Here is a 22,745-nt window from a genome sequence, read left to right as displayed (position 1 = left end):
GTCCGACTCTTGCGACCCCATGGTCTGGAGCCTGTCAGGCTCCTCTATTCATGAGACTCTCCAGGCAAGAATCCTGGAGTGGGTTGCCATTTCCTTTTCCAGGGGATCTTCTCGACCCAGGAGTCTCCTGCATTGCAGGCAGATTCTTTATCAACTGAGGTATGAGGCAAGGTGACATTATGTATGATTATGACTGATTTGGGCTGTCGTATGGCGGAAACCAACACAATATTGCAAAGCAATTTTCCTTCAATTAAAAAAATAGATTTTAAAAAAAGGGAATGATATTTTGGCAATAAATAACAGTATCAACATTTTAAATGTATATACTACCTGAACATTGAATCAAATGTAATATCAACAATTCTACATCTAGGAACTCATATATACACATAATAATAAAAACAACAAAACATACATTTATTGGAAATATAACTGTCGCAGAAAAGCTTGGGAATCTCATGAAAGGAATGGACATAATTAATTTTGATATAAATTTATAAAGAGTGTTTTGAGAAAATTTAAGAAATATATATGGACTGGTATGGAAATGTCTTTAAGATATTGCATAGCAAAAGCAAGTGATAGATATATAGAAATAAACAAATACATATACATATAGAGAATACCCTTGCATCTACAGAGATTATTACTAGATGAAAATTAAGAAACAAATTTAGGGTCAACCTCTGAGAATGAGGACTGGAAGAAACTGATAGAAAAATAGAAAATTCATTTCATATTTCATCTTGTATTGTTTGGATTTCCTTGTGGCTCAGATGGTAAAGACAATGCCGGCAATGCGGGAGACCCAGGTTCCATCCCTGGGTTGGAAAGATCCCCTGAAAAAGGGAATGGCAATCCACTCCAGTATTCTTGCCTAGAGAATTCCATGGAGAGAGGAGTTTGGTGGACTACAGTCCATGGGGTCGCAAACAGTCAGACTCCACTGAGCGACTACAGTTTCCTAGCATTCAGGTTTCACTTATGCTATTTATTACTATCTATTTCACTTCAGTTTCATGGTAAACACTAAAAGTATAAAAGTAACAATGCTGTGCATAATGCGAATGAAATACAGTATAGGTAAGCCATACAAAATTATGTATTTTAAGCTATATAAGTAAAAATGCTAACTTAAATGACAAGATGCTAAATAAAAATTACACTGTCTTTGAAAAAGAATAAAAAATATAAATGTGTAAGTTGGTGAAAAATCAGTATAACTATGTAACAATTTACTCGCTAATTCATTGCATATTAATTCCTTGCTATATAGGCATTACACCATTCTGCTGCTGCTAAGTCGCTTTAGTCGTGCCCGACTCTGTGCGACCCCATAGACGGCAGCCCACCAGGCTCCTCTGTCCCCAGGATTCTCCAGGCAAGAACACTGGAGTGGGTTGCCATTTCCTTCTCCAGTGCATGAAAGGGAAAAGTGAAAGTCAAGTCGCTCAGTCGTGTCTGACTCTTAGCGACCCCATGGACTGCAGCCTACCAGGCTCCTCCGTCACTGGAGTGGGGTGCCATTGCCTTCTCCGGACCAACTTACAGGTCTTCATTTTTTAATCAATTTAACAATCTCCGTGGCCAAAAGCTGGGCCACACCATTCCATTCCGCTGGCGTTCACTGTATGACAACTAATGAGCCAGCCCAGGGAGACAAGGAAGAGAGATAAAAGGTCACAGGCTCACACCCTCCTTCATTTATGAACATGCAGCATCACACCATGATGGTGTTTTGGCAAATCGCACTGTCCGCAACCCCACAGGTGACGGGAAGCACAGTTCCACAGGCAGCAGAAAGATGCGCAGCCCCTCCCACATTTGCTGGGGCTGACACCCCCGTCCCGACAGCTGTCCCTGAGTGGCCAGATAGCTGGTGACCAAGTTGGACTCCACCCCGTGCCAGAAATGAACCTCACATGGAGGCAGGCCCTAAACCTACTCAGCCCCTCCTTCTGGAGCCCCCGTGTGACAGCAGAGCCACAGCGCAGACACCTATGGGGACAGCTCTTCTGTTCATGTTGCCTCACCACCCAACCTCCTCACGTCCACCTGAGGTCTACTACACAAGATCAGGGATCACCTCCTTGCTCAGGGAGGCTGCCATGCCTTGTGCCACTGATGCTTTAGGAAACACTCCATATGAACACACGCTACACACACAACTGTCAACATACACATTTAATGCCGTCCAAGCTGGGTTCCTATTGCAAAAGGAGACTCATGCAGTAGCATGACCTTTGCAGGAGTCACATGGGGTTAGAGTAGCTGGAGCCGCTTCCCAGCCATCCATTAATAGCCACTGAGATAGCAGACAGGCACTTGGAGCAAGATGCCAACCTCACCAAGTTCTCCCAACCCCTGTGCTCACTGCCACCTAAAGACAGCCTGCCCTGAACCATCTACACAGAACAGAGGACTGTGTAAATGCTGCACTGAAATGCCTAGTGACAAGGTGGAAAGAGAAGAGAAGAGGAGATGGACACAGAGAAAGGAGGCTTGCTATCTATGTGTGGGTTATCATCACTACTCCAGTTTGGGGGTACGAGTTAGGTCACAGGAATTTCACCCACATTTCAGTTTTCTTTAGATGTAGATAGAGCTATTGCCACACAAAAAAGAAAGTCCTGTAATAAAATCCTATTGGAAAATTACTGCACTGAACGCATTCCATTGCTTTTAGAAGCTACTGCGTCACAGCCCAAAGGCCATAACGTGATTCTCACTCAGTCCCTCACTCACGCATCTGTCCACCAGTCTGTTCAGAACACAGAGATGAAACTGCAGGCTCTGGAGTCATCTATGTGAGACGGCACCCCAGCCCCACCCCTTCCTCAGCAGTACAGGTTCTCTCTGCCCTACCTCCCTCGCTTGTGAAACGGGAGTATCAGTAAGGCGTCCATCCTATTGTTGCAAAGGTTAAAGGAGACAAGATACATAAAATCCTTAGAACCCAAAGTATGTGCTCCCTCTGGGTGTCTATATTCATGTAACAAACATTTCAATCCAGCTAGCTACAAACCACAAGGGCAGAAAATCTGTCTTCAAGGAATTATTCCAGTAAGAAGACAAGCTGTTAAGGAACTTCAGCAGCAAGACAACCACGACTGTTGTCAGACAGGAAATACAGACCAGGTGCGTGGAGAGAAGACTCCCTCCAGCTAAGCAGGTCACAGAGGATTCTGAAGAGATTTCCCATGAGAAGGGCCATCAAAGATGAACAGGGTCTGGACAACTGGTACTGCGCATCTGTGGTGAAACACTCCAGTTTACAGATAAACCATGAGGGCGTCCAGTAAAATCCATCAAGCAGATGAGCAGAAGCACTTGGGGCTGGGTTCTGGAAGACCTCGGGAGCCTGACCAAGGAGCTGTGCCTTTGGCTGTTTGCAAAAGAAAGCCATCAGAGGCTCAGCAGGATCAGAATTATCCTCTTTATTTACCTAAGTTATGTTTCTGATAGATACGTCATTCAGGCAGAACTTGGAACTACTCCCTAGGACATCAACTATTGTAACTAAAGAAAACTGCATGTGACTTAAAAACTGTCAGACCAGAAGGCTTCATCTGACAACAGAGTTTAGAGTATATTTAACTTGTTCAGTCTTGGAAGCAAAACTGTTGCCTAATTATCACTTTGAGAGGCAACCAAAGCTTTAATGGGCCATCCTGAGAATAGAATGGAAAAGGAAAACAAATGCGAAGAAAATTAAGAAATCTTCCCCCACTCAAACCCCAGAGCCCCAAATGAGGTCTCCTTAAGACTTCCACCTTATTGATTTACTACCAAAACATCACAGTGTGATTGCTATGTCAGTGAAAAGCATCTTTTCCTCGTCTAACCTAATTCACAGCGATCAAATTCTCACGTGTATGAGACACTGTCCACACAAAGTTGTAGCTGCACTAAGAGAAGAGACAGTGTCCAAAAAGGTGGATGGATGGACATGGGTGCTGAGAAGAAGGAAAATGGGCAAAGATAACATCCAAGAATAAAGAAAAATCAACCCAAAAAAACTTCAGGTTAAAGTGTTCAGTCATTTTTAAGCTTTGCAGAGGCATACACCATTAAGGAATAGATAAAAACTAGGAAGTTATTCTTGTTGCTTTTAAAACTCAGATTAAATATCTGTTAAAAGTACTGATTCTGTAATTCTGATGAGTACCACCCAGGCAGCTCTGCATTATGACATAAATAATAGCCTTTGCTCAGAACAAACATGGCAGAAGTATCACTCACATGGTCTGTTGTCAACGCAGCACACAGGTGAAAATGGTCACAGGAAATGTCATGATTGCTCACTGAACATATGTACTTCTCTAAGTCATCGTATCTCTCTTCATACAGCGCTGGAAGTGAAGAGCAAGAATTTCCCAATGAATGGACACACAAGGATGGGATAACTTGAAAGGAAGACACAAAATTCCTATGAATGTGTCAAACCTACCAAGTCTCACTTTATATGACTGCTTCATCAGCAAGTAGTTCTTGTGGGAACTGGCACGGGAGTTGGCATTTCTTTTAGAAGCAATACTTCATTCAATCATACTGTCTGCTTGTTTCCAGTACCGTTTTACAGATTGTAGCCACCTTAAAAATTTTAATTATGTATTACTTATGCAGAACATGGAACCACTTCCTGAAATGTCAAGTACTTCAAAATACAGAAAATGTTATGTGCCTTAAAACTTGTACATAAATGAATAGGCCCTGGAGCCAGATGGCCTAAGGTTGAATTCCAGCCTCCTTAACCTGGGCTGAGACTCTTGGTTGAATCACAAAATCTCTCTGTGCCTCGTTTTTCATATTTAAAAGGAAATAATAATAGCAGTCAGAAAATCTACCTAACAGCAGCAATTAAAATAATAAATCATAAGCGTTGTTGGCCATCTAAGACACATCAACATATGCAAAGTACTTAGAAAGGCACTTGGCAAATCAGAGTCTTTGCTATAATTGTTGTTAGTGGGCAAAGATCTAGCACAATGGAAAAATGATACGGGGCTTTCAACTAATAAGGCTCCCCTATCTTTCCAAACATCTGTAAACTGGGACAACATAAGAAGTCTCAAGGTCCATGGCAGACTGTGTCATTATGTGTGTGTGTTAGTTGCTCAATCAAAGTGTCTGACTCTTTGCGACCCCACAGACTGTAGTGCCGGAAGCCAGCTCACGAGATCCCACCCATGACAGAGTCATGAGGAGAAGACCTGATGAGCAGAGTAACTCAGGCCTCAGGGATTCTCGCAAGGAAGGCTGTCTCAGCGCTCACCTTAAAGATGATATCTCTCTTTCTGATGCTTGCTATAATAAACCTCTTCTTATTTTCTGTGACTTAGGGAAAAGGCCTTTCCTGATCTCTTCCTAAATAGATCAATCTGGAACCCTGATCGATACGGCCCCCGAACGGTGGCGCCCTGTTAGATTATCTAGGATATAGAGTATTTTAATCTAAACTTCCCTTGCTAGCATTTTAGTCTGTTTAACAAGAGTGCCTGTGCCTTTGGAACTAATGTGCATGACTGCTCCTTAACAATAAAACAGCATTGAGAGCCTCTGCACAGAAAGCCCCAATGGGCACAGAACCCTTCGTAGGAAAGAAGGCTTATTAGGAAATATAAGAAATATTGCTTTATGAAACTGTTACTTAATCTATATTTACTCACTATGTTTTTGCTCTTAACATATTTAGCCTATATAATGAAAGCATAATAGTTAGAGATAAAAGTTTAGCTTTAATACATAATAAGACAATTGTTAATTTAGCTGGTGATTTTTGCTAAGAAGTGACCTTTGCGCTACATTGTTTCAACTTGCTGTACCATGACCTTATGGGACCACATTCTTTTCCCTCGGGCTCGGGCGTGGGATGGATTACCGAAGACAGGTTTTGCCTTGAGGCTTTCTGTTGATGAATTCTTTCCTGCTGTGCCGGATGCAGGAGTGTTCTGGCTGGTCGACCCCTGTCAATGGAGAGTCACGGGGTGTTGGCAGGCCCCCGGGCCAGAAGATGATGTAAACATAATGAAACTTTTTGTAACTAAGAGATGCAAACGGTTTCAATAATGGTCAAAACTGCCGACCCATTAAGCTGATTTGGTATGACTCTATACTTTACATTTGTTTCTATGTATCACTAAAAATATAAAAGCTGTCTTGAAAACAATAAAGTCGGGAGACACTTGGAGACGCTAAGATTCGCTGTGTCTTCTCATTTCGCATCACCGACGCCATCCTTCCTGAAGGAACCCCTGGACCCACTGGAGCTGGACTCCGGCACTCTAGCCCACCAGGTTCCTCTCCATGGGATTCTCCAGGCAAGAATACTGGAGTGGGTAGCCTATCCTTTCTCCAGGGAATCTTCCTGACCCAGGGATGGAAACTGGGTCTCCTGCATTGCAGACAGATTCTTTACTGTCTGAGCCACCAGGGAGCCATGATACTATTTTAATTCTATTTCTTTGCAGAAGGACAAAGAAAAAGAAAAATAAATCAATCACTTCTGGTGAGCCTTTCTTGAGATACGGGGGAAATTTCCTACTCAACTGCAGATCCAGCTGGGGGAACCCTTGGTTTTTTTCCTTTACAGAGTGTGGCCTTGCTCAGCACCTGCCAGGAGGAGTGAGTGTATTCCCTGAATATTCAGAGATAAGGTAAGAGATTCATCAGGTGGTTATGGAACTTTCCAGAACACATATAGAAAAGATGACATTCAAACATTCAAAACAGATAAGTATTCTATCTAGACTGAAGCTCAGGCCTACTCAGTCAGATGCTCCGGGTTGCTGATGGTAGCGGAAAGAGCCAGGAAGGGGCAGTGGATAATGATGAGATGCTCCCAGATTTCTGCTCCAGTTTCCCCACCAAGACAGTGGACCTATTAAAGACAAAAATGCTCCATTAAAACTGAGCAGGAGGTCTGAAAGATGTCTTTCCAAAGCAAACAAACAGATGGCCAATAGTTACTTGAAAAGATGCTCAACTTTACCCATCATTGAGAAATGAAAATCAAAACCACATGAGGTATCACTCACACCTGTCAGAACAGCCACCACCAAAAAGAACACACATAAAATGTGTTGGCTGGAGGCTTCCCTGATGGCTCAGTGGTAAAGATTCTACCTGCCAATCCAGAAGACACAGGTTCAATCCCTGATCCAGGAAGATCCCACAAGCCAAGGTACAACTAAGCCTGCACACCGCAACAATTAAGCCTGTGCTCTAGAGACCAGGAGCTGCAACTACTGAGCCCATGTGCCACAAATGAAGCCCTCATGCCCCAGAGCCCATGCTCCACATCAAGAGAAGCCACTGCATTGAGAAGCCAGTGCACCACAACTAGAGAGAAACCTCCACTCGCCTCAGCTAGAGACGAGCCCATGCAGCAGTGAAGACCCAGCACAGCCAAAAAATAAAAATATAAAATAAACAAAAATATTTTAAAAAGCAATCTGAATGTCCATTGCTCAGAGACTAAGTAAACACATTTAAAAAAATATTGTTGGCGAGGGTATGGAGAAACAGGAACTCTTGTACACTTTTAGAGGGAATGTGAGATGGTTACAGCCATTCAGAATAGTACCAGAGGCTCCTCAATAAACTAAAAATAGAACTGCCATATTCTGCAATTATATTCAGCAATTCCACTTCTGGGTGTCTATCCAAAGAAAACAAAAGGATATATGCATCCCCCATGTTTATTGCAGCACTATGTATAACAGCCAAGATAGGAAGCCACCTAAGTGTTCACTGAAGGATGGATGTATGGATAAAGAAACTGTAGTATGTATACATAGAATGGAATATTATTTAACTACAAAAAAGAATGACATCTTCCCATCTGTGATCATGGAAGGACGTCAAGGGCATTATGCTAAGTGAAATAAATCAATAAGTCAGACATAAAAATGATTTCACATGTGAAATCTTAAAACACACACACACAAACAAGCTCAAATATATAGAGAACACGCATGTAGTTACAAGAAGTGGGTGTGGGAGAAATTGGTGAATGGCTTTTATTTGTTGTTTTAGTTTAGTTTAAACAAATTAAATAGCTTTCCAGTTGATTTAAAAATAGCAGATGCAAATAAGCCCTGGAAGCTTGACTCATCATCATACATCGTTTCATATTGGCCAACCATGCCAAGTTTACATAAACACTGACAAATTCAGCCAACACAAAATCCTGACACACACTTTCTTTTAATTCCCATAACCAATCCATCAATAATTCCTCTGTATCTTACTTTCCAAAATATCTTTCAAATCTAAGCATTTTCTCCACGTTCATGGCCCCCAGGTCATCTACAATATCCTCCTGGCTGACCTCCCAGCTCCCCTGGGCCCACCCCTGCACTCTTCACATCATAGCCAATAGACATGTCTCGAGGATGAACTCAATCAGGCCACGTCCCCAATTACATTTTCTCAATATCTTCCCACTACATGTGGAACAAAATACAGACTCCTGAACAGGGCGAACATTGTGTTGGGGGTTCCCACCCTCACCAGCCACTCTCCAGCCGCATTCCAGCCTCTCTCCCTTCGTGCACTCACTTCTCTCCAGACACACCGGACTTCGCTTTGTCACCTGAACACAAATTTCCTACCCCAGAGCTTCCACATACACTGTTCCCTCTGCTTAGAATGCTCTTACCCCCTTTTGGACTTGTAGAGTTCGGTTTAGTGTCACCCACTGGAAGACTCTTCCCACCAGCACTGCAGAGCTGTCCTCAGGCTGCACCTATCCCCCAGCTGGCCATCATCACAGTCAGACAGGCTGCCCCTTCTCATCACCATATGCAGGGAAGTGGGCTGCCACAGTCACACGTATGCTCAGCTGTCTGATCCCTTTTGCCCAGTGATTCTGTGGCTCACATCTGGGCATTCCCACACCCACAGTGCCTGGCATTGTGGAGACACTGCTTCTATGCCGAATGCATGAACGTCCTTTGACCCGATAAAGCAAATGGAACTAGATTTAGGGAAGATTCTCAAAAGTGGTGTCAACTTATAAAATATAAGTTTTCCTCTAATTTTGCCCTCCAAATGTGAATTTCTGATCCCCGAGAGTGCCCAGGAACAGCAATACCTGCTATCTGGCAGCCATGGAGCTGCCACCACTCCCTATGGTGAGCAAGGAAATAAGGATGTGAATAATCACATCACAGGACACGGTTTTAGTTAAAAACTAAACATGGTGAGAGTTATGTTTCATTTGGTGGGAATTTTTAGGGCATCAAGCCCGGGAGACAGCCTCTCAAGTGACCCTGAGAGAACTGCTCTGAGGAGACAGGGAGAGGAGGGGAGGGTGGGAAGTCAGGTAATGTAGAAGCTTGCAACAAGGGGCAGGTAGTCTGAAAATCAAAAGATTATTGCTAATCAGGGAACACGTGCTGTAGTCCATGCGGTTGCAAAGAGTCAGACATGACTGAATGACTGAACCGAACTGAACTGAGGGAAGACGAGATATCTCATTAAGGAATTGCACTTTTCTGTGTATGGGAAGATGCAAGAGTCTGGGCTCACTGAAATCATCCCTTTCATATGCATCTCAGCTATCTGGGGCCACTGCCCTGTGATGTGATTATTCACATCCTTAGTTCCTTGTTCACCATAGGGAGTGGTGGCAGCTCCATGGCTGCCAGATAGCACGCATTGTTCTTCCTGGCCACCCTCGGGGCTCAGAAATTCACATTTGGAGGGCCAAAACAGCTGAAGGCTGTGACATCCTTGTCTATGATATGGCAGGAAATACTTCATCTCACACTGGTTTCCTTTAAACAGATTACACTGACACTTGGCAATCAACTGGAAATGACTCACTATCACAGTTATTAGATAATTTTTTACAATTCCCTTGCCCATTTGGTTTGGTGGCTCAGATGGTAAAGAACCTGCCTACAGTGTAGGAGGCACAAGAGACCTGAGTTCGATCCCAGAGTCAGGAAGATCCCCTGGAAAAGGGAATGGCTACTGACTCCAGTTTTCTTGCCTAGAGAATTCTATTTATTATTGATTTCCCAGGTGGCGCAGTGGTGAAGAATCCACCTGCCAATACAGGAGGCACAAGAGACAGGGGTTTGATCCCTGGACTGGGAAGATCCCCTGGAGGAGGGCGTGGCAACCCACTCCAGTATTCTTGCCTGGGAAATCACATGGGCAGAGGAACCTGGCGGGCTACAGTCTATGGAGTTGCAAACAGTCGGACATGACTGAGGGACTGACCACACACAGTCAGATAACACAGCTGAATGGTGGCCTTACAGTCTGTGCACATGGCACTCTTCCCTGACTCTGCCAGAAGAACCATCAGTCTCCAAAGACCTCCAGCTTTACCCTTACAGAAGCTGGGGAAGCTGAGGTCCCCCATGTCACTCCATTTCAGAGCTTGGAGACAAGAGTACAGTTCAAGGCCCTGGAGTGCAAAGACAAAGCTGTTGGATGTTTTCCAAATGTGAATATTCAAGGCCTTCAAGATGCAGTGTATACAGATTGAGCAGAAATAAACACAAGAAGTCAGCTTCAAACAAATCAAAAATACAGCCTGCTTGGTGGCTCCTAGTTCACACAGGAAAAGTTAAGCGAAACACAGGCTTATCATCATTTCCCCTTCAAGCTGAAAGCCCCTTAGAGCGGAAGAATTCTTCTATAATGCTGTAAGCCTCTCTGAATAAATACTCTCACTCTGCTGTAAAAACGTTCTCAGTACCCTTCATTTGCCCTATAAATGTCTATTTTCCAACCTGCTCTCTCTGCCCTGGGAAACTGAGCCACAGAGGCTACTTCAAAAGGGTTCCGGGGTTCTCTGGGTCCATCGGATTTGGCTGAATGAGAGCCTGGGCAAGAGACCTGAGGGGAATGAGGATGAGGTCTTAGTGCCACCAGCTCCCTTCCTGGAGGGTTGCCCTGAGCCAACTGTGCCCCCCTGCCTGCCTCCCCCCGCCCCCGCCACCCTCACTAAGGCAGCTGCCCTCCCCAAGCGGCCAGCACGCATAGAACCTCCCTGTGGGCCTCAAGGACGAGCTCCAGGATCAGGCCTACAGGTCTGCCCACAGTTTTCTCTGTGACCTGATCCACCCTTCAAGCTCCACAACTGAGAGCCTTTCACTGATGGACAACTGATTTCATTCTGGTTTCTCCTTCGGTTCACTTGTTGAGATGGGAAGTGTTTGGGTATGTGTGGTATTTTGTGGCTGTTCAGGGTTTTTAATGAGTTGAGGATGTGAAACCTCAGCAACCCCTGACCCAGTCCTCCCCCTCTTCCACCCAGCATATTTCAACAGCACCGGAAGCTCTAGTCTCACTCTCCACTTCAACAACCTACTCCCGTGACCACACCTGGACCCTGTCCAGCATGTCAACAATCACAAACCCCTCTCTGTGTGTCAGCCCCTCCCTCCAGCTGCCTCCCCTGGGGACCTCCCAGAAGTGTGTCCTGTTGGGTGAGCTCCGAGGCAGCACCTCTCCAGTCCGCTGCTGGCTCCCCTCCATACCTTGCCTGCAGCTGACGATCTGGATCCACTTTCCCCAGTGTTCTGTCTGGACACAGGGCAAGTTTACCCTGCTCGTGTCCCATCAAACTGTGACATAGCTGATGCCTTTCCCACAAGACTTCTGCATGTTCTACAATGATGGTAGAACTGATGGTACAACTCCACAGCCCTTGACATTCTTCTGCAGTCCTTTCTGATGAGAGGACATCTCTGTTTTCAGTTCTCTCTCAACTTTGTGATGAACGCTCACCCTCTCGGTCTTAGAGTCTGAGAAGACACCAGGCACCACCAGACCCAACACTAGCCCCCTACGATGGGACCAGGTACCACCTCAAACTTCCCAGTTCCTTCTTCCTCAGCCAGTTGTACTCCCCCTTGACCCTGTCAACTGGAAGGCGCTGCTGTTCATTCCACTAGCAGACTCAGGTCACTTCCATTGAAAACACCACCAAGGTTCATCTCCTGTGGCACTCTCTCCCTCCTCTTTTTGGCACGGCTCCCCCTTGTGGTCTACACACACTGTCTGCACCTCCTCCCCTTCCTCTGAGTCCTTGGGACCAACCCTTTAGTCCTTGGCACTGCTCTTCAAACACCAGTGATGCTTCAGTGATAGAGAAATCCAGACGATGCTCCCCTGGCCCACAGTGCGCTGGCTTCTCTCTGAAACACGTGAAAGATTTCTGCCAGGGTCTCCTTTCCTAAGAGCTTCTGCTCCCTGGGTTTCAGTTACAGTATTCTTCCTTAGATCTATTTCTCTTCCTCTCTTCTCTCGGGATTAGTGTAATCACTGCTCAAATTAGAAGTGTGAAGATCGTTGAGCATCTTCACTCAAATCCCAGTGAACCTGAGCTCCTAGCACCAAGAGAATCTGGCACCTCTTGCTCCCGTTTTCCACAGACTGGCGCGAGCATCACCATGCTCACCTGGATGGCTGAAACAAGTGCTTCCCTGCCAGACTGCTGGCGGCCTCTCCACCCCATTGCCTCCTGCTACCTGGGCCACCAGTGAGTGTGTAAGGTGGAGGCTGACTGACCCTGCTGAACACACTCCAATGCTTTCTCTTGCTTCTGAGTTAAATCAACCTCATTAGTGCTTCCTTTCTGGGACCTGCCAACCATTTGATAAGCCTCCTTCCACTGATGAATCTAAAAAAGAGTGAATATATGTGTATGTAAAACACACACTGATTCACTTTGCTGTACATCTGAAACACACAACCACACAACATTGTAAATCAACTCTATTCCAATAAAAAATTTTTTTTTAATTTTCTGCTCAGTTCTTTGGGACTTCATTCTATTTTGAAAGGTCCCAAGTATGTGTCAAATATCAGTAAGATGTGTATGCTTTCCTCCTGCTCACCCATCTTATGTCAGTTTAATGCTTAGACTCAGCCACACACCCTAAGAGACCAGAGGACGTCTGTCCTCCTCTATAGCTTCCCAGGTGGCTCAGTGGTAAAGAACCTGCCTGCCAATGCAGGAGACACAAGAGATGCAGGTTCAGTCTCTGGGTTGGGAAGATCCTCTGGAGGAGGGCATGATAACCCACTTCAATATTCTTGTCTGGAGAATTCCATGGACAGAGGAGCCTGGCAGGCTACAGTCCACGGGATCGCAAAGAGTCAGACACGACTGAGCACACACAGGGTACACATGGGATTTTAGGTCTTACAATACTTTGACATCCTTTTAAACCTTGGTGATGACTCATATCTTTAGGGAGGAGGACAAATGCTCCTCAGGAAGCAAAGTAGGCCCCTGACCAGGCGGGACAGGGTCAGGTGGGGAGGTGGCCACTGGAAACGAGAACCTCAGAGGTTCCCATCCTCATGGCCACTATAAGTGGTTGGGGTGTCTGAGTGGTGGGGGTGGGAATGTTGGGGGAAGTGAAGTCCCCAGGGACAGAAAGTTCGCTTGATTGGTGTCTGTAGTAATGGTGACACTCACAGGAGGTGGAAAGGTGGCATGTGGTACTGTTTAACTTCTATCAGAGCTCTGGAAGAGTCCCTTGGCTTCCAAACTGAACCAATTAGATCGGCTGCCGGGGGTGTATGTGGAAGGCGGGTGCGCCGAGCACTCCCTTCATGCCTAGCAATGTCTTCTGAGATGGGACAGGAGTCCTTGCTGTGGGTGACATCTGGATGACATCTAGGACTCCCAGGGGGATGAGGCATGTCCCAGGAGGGCTGTCTGGGGGTTAGCAGATGTAGACAAGTCTGCTACTGGCTCTCTGTTTGGGTACCTGTAAAGCAAAGATCTCTGGAGTCCTTCAACCCAAAGGGAGAGGCTTCCAGGCCAGGGGCAGGCACACGTGGAGATTCCCAGACAGGGCCCCTGGTCGGCCAGCCTTGGGGCTGAGACCGCTGCCTGAAGGGCAGCCAGCTGTTCAGCCTTGGCCCCCTTCCTCTGCCAGGACACTTGGTTTGAGAGATGGGAGAGTAGCCCCAAATCCCTGAGTTCCTGCACACACACTGGTGGTAACTCCATCTATAGAATCTGCCAACTCCCGTTTCTGTTCACTCAGGTGATCTCTGGGTGTCCCCAGGCAGCTGAATGGTCTGGGATTGGGGTACCTCCTCCAACTCCCCAGCATCTGGCCTGGACTGAGGGCAGGGGGCAGAGAGGACAAGTCCCGCTCGAGGGTGGGGCCTGCCAGGGCCCCAGGTTCAGCCCCACACCCCTGCCCTCCACAAGAGGCCTGGTCCCAGTTCCACACTGTGGGGTGCTGCTATCACCAACCGAATCGGGGAGGGCAGAGTCCAGAGGGTCACAGGCTCAGGGTCATGGGCACCTGTTTTCCGGGATCCTAAGTGCAGGGCTGAGGAAGGCAGCACTTGAGGTCACAAGCCCGGGGGTGCCCGTGGCCACCGCAGGTAGTCAGGTACTGAGGAGTCACAAAAGGAGGCCTCTTCAGCGGAGGAGTGGGGGAGGGCACCTATGGAATGCGCACAGAGCTCAGTGGGGGCAAGTTTTACAGCGTGTGGTGCAGGGGCCCCCATGAGACAGTGACTTGCAAGTCCCACCATCAGTCAGGTGAAATGAGTGGATGCAGATCGTGTTGTCCCCAGAACCCAAACAGGACTAAAAGCTGTCAGCGTTGTGTCCACACGTTGGATGGGGCCCGGTCACCAGGTCTCTGCACTCCTAGTCGGCAGTGGGGCCCTCAGCTTACCAATCAGATCCTGAGCCCCACTCTAGGGTGGCGGGCCGGCACCGTCTGTCTGTGCGGCATCCAACCCCAACACGCATTGGGCTCTTTGTCAACATCCGTGGGTCCAAGATGAGCACTTCAGTGAAAGAAGGGGTCTCCTCAGATGATACCATCAGTGCTGTCACACCTGTGCCCCTGGAGAAAGGTGACACGGCTAAGACGTCACCTACAAAGCATGTGCACATCCCAGGCGGCTGCCCCCCTCCCCAGGGAGCCAGGCAGACACACGTCCTGGCCCTTCAGAGATGGGACACTGCAGACTTCAGAGGGGCCATAGAAACAGGCACAGAACAGAACAGCTGTGCATTTCTGTGACAGTCATGCACCAGCTGCAGTTGGATGGAGTGACGGGGGGTGGGGGCTTCCTGGAGCCATGAAGGGAGTGGATCCACTGTGGGGGCAGGGGGCACTCTCAGGCTGAGAACACACCAAGGTGGGCTGGTGCCTGGAGAGCCAGTGAGGGCTACCACCCCTTCATTCATTAGGTCAATGATGGTGCAGCGGTAAAGAATGCACCTGCCAAGCAGGAGATGTAGGTTCGATCCCTGGATCGGGAAGATCCCCTGGAGAAGGAAATGCCAACCCACTCCAGTATTCTTCCCTGGAGAACCCCATGGACAGAGGAGCCTGGCGGGCTACAGTCCGTGGGGTCGCAAAGAGTCCGACACAACTGAGCACACACACACACACGGACGTGACTCAGTTCATGAAAATTATTTGTCAAGAGTGCAGCAGTTGAATATATGCTGTTTCACTTTTTACTTTTTTTTCTGATTATGCTGTGATTATTATTTTAGGAGTTTACCTAACATGTGGCTTTCTAAGGAATCCAAGACTTACTTTTTCAGATGTAATTGAATTTTTTTGATCTTGCCAGGAAGCATGTGGCATTTTAGTTTCCTGAATAGGGACTGAACCTGTACCTGTTGCAGCAGAAGCTCAGAGTCTTAACCACTGGACTCACAGGGAGTCCCACGATGAATTTTTTTTTTTAACACCAAGATAGTCTCATGCTTTCTTAAGATCATAAAGTCAACACTTTTTATTACCAACAGAGTTCTTCTCTACTGAATCTGTTTTGGTTTGAATTGTGTAATAATAACCTCAGTATTAAATATACAAATCATAAATAAACGATGGGCTTAATCAATTTTTCTGTATCCCTATGGAAAAGTGTCAGCAATAATATACTGACCTCTTCATCATGAAGAAACACATAAAACATTTACACACAATCACAGGCTCTAGTAGAAAGTGAAGATGAGCCCCTGGGTGTGTGACATTTCTGATACAGGCATCTCCAACACCTGCTTGTCGGTCCATCAGAGGAAACCTTGGGGCTAGAGACCTGCCAGCTCCCTGCAGATTCCTTCCCAGAATAGCAGGCGCTGAGCAAAGAGTGTGTCCAGCCGCAGCAAGCCAGGGCAGACCCGAGGTTTCTGTGGCACAGCAACTGGCCTCCACGCTGGCCTTTTTTCAGCGTCTAAATCGTTCTCTGCTCTGACAGCCGCTTTCCCCCTTTGACACATTCTTCCTTCCTGTTTGCTTTCCCAGGGGAGTCCCGGCCGCATGGTCCAGGGCAGGCTCCGTGGGGAGCTGCCCCTGAAGCTGTGGGCAGCTGTCCCCATATCCCCGCTTGTTGCAGCAAATGCTCCCCAGGCAAGTCTGATGCTCCCCACCCTATGTCTCCACCCCATATCTCTCCAAGGCAGAGAAAACAAGAACTCTAGGAGAAGCAGAGGCTGTCAGCTGGGATGAGGTTGTGAAGTCTCAAAGCCACTATTAGACATCAAATTATCCTGGCAGATCTGCCTTCCCCTCTAATGGAGAAAAAAGCCAAATTATCTCTTCCCATCAAGGCTTTACTTCCTTTTATATCAACTCAACTTAAAACAGTGCAGTCTGCCACCATAAAAAAAAAAAAAAAAAAGATGCTGTGGGCCTCCCTGTTGATGCAGTGGATAAGAATCTGCCTGCCAATGCAGGGGACACAGGTTCCACCCTTGATCCAGGAAGATTCCACATACCGCGGAACAACTAAGCCTGTGCTGCACAACTCTTGAGCCTGTGCTCGAGAGCCCGGGAGCCGCAGCAACTGAAGCCCCAGTGCGCTGGAGCCTGTGCTCACAGCGAGGGAACCACCATACTGAGAAGCCGCGCACAGCTAGAGAGGAGCCCCGGCTCACTACCAACTGAAGAAAAGCCTGCACAGCAATGAAGATTTGGCATGGTAAAAAATAAATAGATAAATTTTAAAAGATGCTGCATTTTAAATAATGCATTCATAGTGTAAACACAGATGATTATTATTTCTTTTCATTATCATTCTACAGAGAGTTTTTCCTATGCAATTAGAAACATTTCATTCACATCACTTTCTATGACCACTTTAAATTCCATGAATTAACTTGGCCAGTCCATACCCTGGAGATCTAGGCTGTTACTGACTGTTTGCTACTATAAATACTGTTGTACAGACCATGACATCACACATGTCCTCAAAGAAGAGCAGGAGAGAATGAGTGGGTCAAAGTATGCTGTCAAGTGTGAGCATTTAAAGTGTGCAGATGCTAATCCACTTACAAATGGACTAAAGATCTGCCAGTTCACAGATGAGAGCTGGCCCTGAGTAGAGGACACTTCAACTTCCCTGGTGGCTCAGATGATAAAGCGTCTGTTTACAATGCGGGAGACCCAGGTTCGATCACTGGGTCGGGAAGATCCCACGGAGAAGGAAATGGCAATCCATTCCAGTACTATTGCCTAGAAAATCCCATGGATGGAGGAGCCTGGTAGGCTACAGTCCATGGGGTCACAAAGAGTTGGACACAACTGAGCGACTTCACTTTCTTTTATTTAAAGTCAGTGAGGGTCATTTAATGTTCTGGATAAAAACACATGAGGTTTGAGGCTGTTGCTCTAAGCCTCTAAATTTGAGAGTAGTTTCTTATACAGCAATACATACTGATACATATTTTGATCTGGGATTTTGGAAGTGGAGGACATAAGTGTTGCTGGACAAGCAAGGGGTAGACAATGAACAGAGGTGAAAAGCAACAGGTGTAAGAAGATAAAATCACAGATAGGAAGCAAGACTCCAGGGTGTGGAATTGACAGACAAGTGGGTGCTGGTGTCATCCAGGATTATGGCAGGACTTGGGGTGAAGAAGAAAGCCAAGAGCCCAGATAGTTCAAGGTCTTGATTCAACAAGGTGGGTGGAGGACAGTCAACTCCAATGACCAGCGCATGAAAGAGCAGGGCTTTTTATGAAGAAGCAATTGCATCGAGGCTGAACTGGGGACCCAGGACAGGCCACTGACTCCTTCCTCATCTCCCAGCCTCAGATGCACGTAGAATGGGCTGCGGTGGTAAATGGGAAGTGCGTGGGACTCCCTTTCACAACGTCCGCTCAGTTAGGCACGGCAAGGCCAGAAGCAGACTGAGAGGAGAGACCAGAAAGAGTCCAGCAGCTCTGTCACTTGAGTTCCAGGGGGAGAGCAGACCATGCAGGGCCACTCAGAAGAAGCACTGGGGTCAGGCAGGGGGCAGAGGAGAGGGGAACAGCGGGTGGTGCCTGGTCTGTGGTTTCCATGCAAAGGAGCTGGTGCGGCAGGGTGAGCAACCTAGTACAGGCTCCAAATAAATCCCACCAGGGGGGTGATAAGGGCAGGTGCATGGTGGCCTGGAGCTCTATATGGGAGGTGGTTGGGGTGTGGGCTTGAGGCACTGGACAAGAAAGGGAAACTAGCAGCTCCTAGTAAGGGCCTCAGAACTGGCCAAATTAATGTGTTACAAACTGTACTACACTCCCCATGGCCACGGCTGCTGTGGCGGGCCACGCAGTCACTCCGGGGCCAGCCCCCCCGCCTGCACAGCCTTGTCACAACAGGAGGACACGCAGCCCCTGGGCTCTCGTGGCCAGGCGGGGCTGTGCCTCTGAGCCCACAGGCAACCTATTATGCTGTCTACTTCTTCAAGACCGGAAGAGAGAGCTGATTCATCTAATACACAGAAACAGAGAACTAGGCAACATAAGGATATGTGTTCCAATCAAAAGAACAAGACAAAAAAACCTCAGAAAAATAATTAAATGAAACAAATACAAGCAATCTAACTGACAAAGAGTTCAAAGTCATAGTCCTGAAAGTGCTTGCTGAATTCAGGGCAAGGATGATGAACAAACACAGTGAGAACTTCAACAAAGAGATAGAAAAAACCAAACAGTCGTGTTTCTGAACTGAAAAACACACCAGAGAGACTCAACAGCGGGTAGGAGGGAATCAACAAACTGGAAGACAAACCAGAGGAACTCACCCAGACAGAGCAGCGAAGTGAAAAACAAAGTTTTAAGAAAAAAACAAAGCTACCTTAAGGGGACCTAGGGACAACATCAAGCAGAATAACGTTTGCATTATAGGGGTCCCAAAAGAATAAGAGAAAGAGCAAGAGAGGAAAATTATTAGAAGAAATAGTGTCTGAAAACATCTCTAATCTGAGGAAGGAAACACATCTAGGTCCAGGAAACCCAGAGAGTTCTGAATAAGATTAACCCTAAGAGACCACCCCAAGGCACATGAACACTAAAGTGGTAAAAATTGAGGATGCAATTGTTGTTATTGTTTAGTCTCTCACTCATGTCCAACTCTTTGTGACCCCATGGACTGTAGCCCACCAGGCTCCTCTGTCCATGGGTTTTCCCGGGCAAGAATACTGGAGCAGGTTGCCATTTCCTTCTCCAGGGGATCTTCCCAACCCAGGGATCGAACCCTCGCCTCCTGCATTGGCAGGTGGATTCTTTACCACTGAGCCACGTGCGAAGCCCTTAAGGATAAAGAAAGCATCCTAAATGCAGCAAGAATAAAATGACTTGTTACATACAAGAGAACCCCCATGAGGCTACCAGCAGATTTTTCAGCAGAAAACTTACACAAAACTTTTTTAAAATGGAAAAAATAAACACAAAAAATCAAACAACACTGCTGAATAATCAACTGGTCATCAAGTAAACCAAAGGAGAAATTTAAAAATATATAGAAACAAATGCGAACAGAAATACAACTTATGGAAATCTATTGGGGGAAGTCTGTGACAGAAAGAACCAAAGGCCTGGGCTTCGTTTGGGGGAGGAAGCAGCTGCTTTGGGCTTCAGGGGACAGGTTGGGGAGATAGGACTAGGGGTGGGGGCAAAAGGAGAAGAAAGCCTACAGAGGAGACCAGATTTTGGGAGACCACCCTGGGGAGCAGCGAAGGGACAGTGCCTGTGGTTCCCAGGGGTGGACAGCACTCCAAGCCAGGCTGCCCACTGGAGAAGGGGAGCCTGACCTCTGGGAGGGCCCCACTTTCCTGTGGGCTGAGTGGCCCCTAGAGCTCCAGTTTGTGTGGAAGGAGGAAGGCAGAGAGAGCAGCAGGAGCAGGAAGCCAAGGGTCTCACCACCCCGCCCGCGGGTGGGGAAGGGAGGGAAATTGGCCGATGCCCGGAAGGGGAGCAGGAGGAACAGCCAAGGGGCTAGGGCTCCAGGAGCACTGGCTCCCTCGTGTGCTGGCTGCCCACACATGAGTTACTAACTGCCTTCCATGAGAATTTAACAAGAGGCACCAAGATCCTCACATTTTCAGCAGCTTTTTGGCCAATAATCCCACTTTCCATTTCAGAAAATCTAAGAATTTCATTCCAAACTGGAAGGAAATCTTTAAACACATAACTCTTGAGACCAACAGCATTTATGATATAAAACCTGAAAATTATCCTAATGCCCTGTAATAATGGAGCAATTATATAAACTATAGTAGGTCACTCGAACACTATTTAACAGTCATAAAAATTATTTTTTCACAGTGCTGTGAAAAAAATGGAAATACCTTTAAGGTAAAATAATGCACAGTATATATAGTATGACTGCAACCATATAAGAAACAACCACATGGACTTCCCTGGTGGTCCAGTGGATAAGACTCCATGCTCCCAACACAGGGGACCCAGGTTTGATCCCTAGGTCAGGGAACTAGACCCTACATGTTGCAATGACAACCCGGCTCAGTAAAATATTTTAAAAAGTGAAAAACAAAGAGAGAGAAAAACAGCCACAACAAAATCTATGCCCTAAAATAAAACAGTAGTAGAAATTAAGTCAAAATACTAATAGTTATCAGCATCAATTTGAGAGGTAGGCTAGGAGTACATATTATCTATTTTTCTTCAGTTTTCCAATTTTTCTCATAATTTTATAATAAACAGAAAAAATAAATGCATAAATGGGTTTTCTAATTCTAAGAACAGAACACAGTGTTAACCAAGTTTCGTGGTTGGTGACACAGAAACATGCTCTCATCAGAGGGAGGAAGGAAAGAGAGGAATGCTCTCACGCTTCAAACAAACAGATATATTGTGGAAATAAAGCAATGTGTTGAAAATGGGACCTGATTGATTCATCAACTAATTAGATCTGGCATTATTCCAAGATGAATCTATATATTTTTTTCATTTGGGATGTAATTGCTTTACAATGTTGTGTTAGTTTCTGCTGTACAGCATAGATCAGCTGTTGCTGTTGTTCAGTCTCCAAGTTGTGTCTGACTCTTTGTGACCCCATGGACTGCATATACCAAGTATACCAGGCCTCTCTGTCCCTCATAATTCCCCAGAGTTTGCCCAAACTCATATCCATTGAATCCATGATGCCATCCAACCATCTCAACCTCTGTCTCCTCCTTCTCTTCCTGCCCTCAATCTTCCCCAGCATCAGCGTCTTTTCCGATAGTCAGCTCTTCATATCTGATGCTTTAGCATCAGTCCGTCCAATGAGTATTCAGGGTTGATTTCCTTTAGGGTTGACTGGTTTGATCTCCTTGCTGTCCAAGGAACTCTCAGGAGTCTTCTCTAACACCACAGTTTGAAAGCATCAGTTCTTCAGCACTCTGACTTCTTTATGGTCCAACTCTCACATCTGTACATGACTACCGGAAAGACCATAGCTTTGACTATATGAACCTTTGTCAGCAAAGTGATGTCTCTGCTTTTTAATACACTGTCGAGGTTTGTCATAGCTTTCCTTCCAAGAAGCAAACATTTTCTAATTTCATGGCTTCAGTCACCATTCACAGTGATTTTAGAGCCCAAGAAGAGGAAATCTGTCACTGCTTCCACCTTTTCCCCTTCTATTTGCCATGAAGTGATGGGACCGGATGCCATGATCTTAGTTTTCTTGAACATTGAATTTTAAGCTGTCTTTTTCACTCTCCTCTTTCACCTTCATCAATAGGTTCTTTAGTTCCTCTTTGCTTTCTGCCATAAGGGTGGTGGCATCTGCATATCTGAGGTTACTGATATTTCTCCCAGCAATCTTGATTCCAGCTTGTGCTTCATCCAGCCTGGCATTCCATATGATGTGCTCTGCATATAAGTTAAATAAGCAGGATGACAATATACAGCGTTGATGTACTCCTTTCTGAATTTTGAACCAGTCAGTTGTTCCATATAAGGTTCTAACTGTTGCTTCTTGATCTGCATACAGGTTTTTCAGGAGACAGGCAAATTCGTCTGGTATTCCCATCACTTTAACAGTTTCCCACAGTTGGTTATGACCCACACAGTCAAAGGCTTTAGTGTAGTCAATGAAACAGAAGTATATGTTTTCCTGGAATTCCCTTGCATTCTCTATGATCCAGCAAATGTTGGCAATTTGATCTCTGGTTCCTCTGTCTTTTCTAAACCCAGTTTGTAAATCTGGAAGTTCTCAATTCAAGTACTCCTGAAGCCTAGCTTGAAGGATTTGGGGCATTACCTTGCTAGCATGTGAAATTAGTGCAATTGTGCAATAGTTTGAACATTCTTTAGTAACTGCCCTTCTTGGGAACTGGAATGAATATTGACCTTTTCCAGTCCTATGGCCACCGCTGACCTCTCCAAACTTGCTGACATATTGCATGCAACACTTTAATAGCATCATCTTTTAGGATTTTTAAACAGCTCAACTCAAATTCCATCACCTCCACTAGCTTTATTAGCAGCAGCACTTCCTTAAGCCCCT

The 22,745-nt window shown here is 46.1% G+C and overlaps 1 protein-coding gene across 50 annotated transcripts in view; it reads right to left on the bottom strand.

The window, feature by feature from the left end:
- The window catches only part of LOC145506257 (olfactory receptor 4A47-like), a 249,206-nt gene that overhangs the window by 51,143 nt on the left and 175,318 nt on the right, over positions 1-22,745 (bottom strand). For 13 of the 50 annotated variants that reach the window (XR_014053693.1, XR_014053687.1, XR_014053700.1 and 10 more), the window contains exons 5-9: positions 14,679-14,852; positions 6,771-6,883; positions 5,885-5,969; positions 4,454-4,596; positions 4,246-4,355 (exon numbers count right to left, since the gene is read on the bottom strand). The gene's annotated coding sequence lies outside the window, so the exon portion shown is untranslated. Of the gene's footprint in view, positions 1-3,138; positions 3,193-3,342; positions 3,389-4,245; positions 4,356-4,453; positions 6,884-13,149; positions 13,749-14,245; positions 14,442-14,678; positions 14,853-22,745 lie in introns of those variants that run through there. The other 37 variants (XR_014053720.1, XR_014053709.1, XR_014053711.1 and 34 more) reach the window with 16 other exon arrangements.

Source organism: Giraffa tippelskirchi, chromosome 1 (assembly GCF_054371585.1).
Source record: "Giraffa tippelskirchi isolate mGirTip1 chromosome 1, T2T-mGirTip1v1.2.pri, whole genome shotgun sequence".
NCBI lineage: Eukaryota > Metazoa > Chordata > Mammalia > Artiodactyla > Giraffidae > Giraffa > Giraffa tippelskirchi.
This window is presented reverse-complemented; position numbering and strand designations above follow the sequence as displayed.